The sequence below is a fragment of the Hippopotamus amphibius genome, chromosome 13 (assembly GCF_030028045.1).
Source record: "Hippopotamus amphibius kiboko isolate mHipAmp2 chromosome 13, mHipAmp2.hap2, whole genome shotgun sequence".
NCBI lineage: Eukaryota > Metazoa > Chordata > Mammalia > Artiodactyla > Hippopotamidae > Hippopotamus > Hippopotamus amphibius.
Window position 1 is genome coordinate 63,783,469 of NC_080198.1, and position 1,180 is coordinate 63,784,648.

The 1,180-nt window shown below is 53.2% G+C and overlaps 1 pseudogene; it reads left to right on the forward strand.

Moving 5' to 3' along the window:
* The first annotated feature begins 255 nt into the window (after positions 1-255).
* LOC130834539 (CDGSH iron-sulfur domain-containing protein 3, mitochondrial-like) lies at positions 256-624 on the forward strand (annotated as a pseudogene).
* Positions 625-1,180: the final 556 nt, after the last annotated feature.

Genomic DNA, 1,180 nt, shown 5'->3' on the forward strand with positions numbered 1-1,180 from the left:
TTAGCATCGAGCAGGGAGCTTGCACACAAACCAATGGGTAAAGGAAGAATAGATTTCCACCCCCACCCAAAGATCATGCAAAATATACGCCACACTAAATATGACTGTGCTGAATGAAGTAAAAGATGGAATCACAAAGATGAACAGAGAAGTAGAGGGTACGATGAATGATCATTAACTTTGTTAAAGAATCAAAATGGGTGACGAGGGCATGAGGCGGAGCCAATGCCAGTGGGGTGGTGGCCCGGGACCAGCATGGGTGGTGTAGGGGCACTCCTGCAGCTGGCGGCCTGGAAGCTGAACCAGAGACAGTACATCTCTTCCTGGCTGGCCAGATGGTTCCCCAAAAGCCCCAGCTGAGGCCATGGTGGCCCTAAAAGTACCCATCAAGGTGGAGTTGATGGCTTGGAAAACCTACAGGTGGTGTGTGTGTGGCCATAGCAAAAAGCAGCCCTTCTGTGATGACTCTTCCAACTCGCTGGTCTATCCCTACTCATGTTCAAGGCCCAGGAGACCTGCATGGTGGCACTCTGTACCTGCAAGGCGACCCAGGAGCCCCCCTACTGCGATGGTACCCACAAGAGTGAGCAAGTGCAGAAGGCAGAAGTGGGTTTCCCACTCTGAGGGGGTAGCTGCTGCCCTGCCTAAGAAGGGATCACCCCAGGCATCCCATTACCGTAGCTGGCTTGTGAGGGACTTGCTCCCATAACCTGTCTCTAATCTGGGGCAGCTGGGAACAGGCCCCTGCTTCAATGTCTGCTGATGAAGGTGGCATTAAATAAGCATGCCCCCCACTGTGGGAAGACATTCGGGAACCTTTCTGAAACCTTGAAAATGTTGAACTATGTGGGCCGAGCGATGGGATTCAGAATGTCCTGCTTGAGCAGTGGAGGAGCTGAGGGTGCGGGGCGTGGAGACTAATATCACCCTGTTTGGTCCTGAAGGATGGCTGGTTAGCCAAAGACGGGTAAGATTCCTCAGAGGAGGAACAACCTAAGACAGGCACAGTCGCAGAGGGGCCAATAGGGGTGGTGCATAGAGCCTTCCTTATATCACCCTGTTTGGCCCTAGAGGATGACTGGTTAGCCAGAGACGGGTAAGATTCCTCAAGGGAGGAACAACCTAAGACAGGCACAGTCGCAGAGGGGCCAACACGGGTGGGGCACAGACCCCTAATATC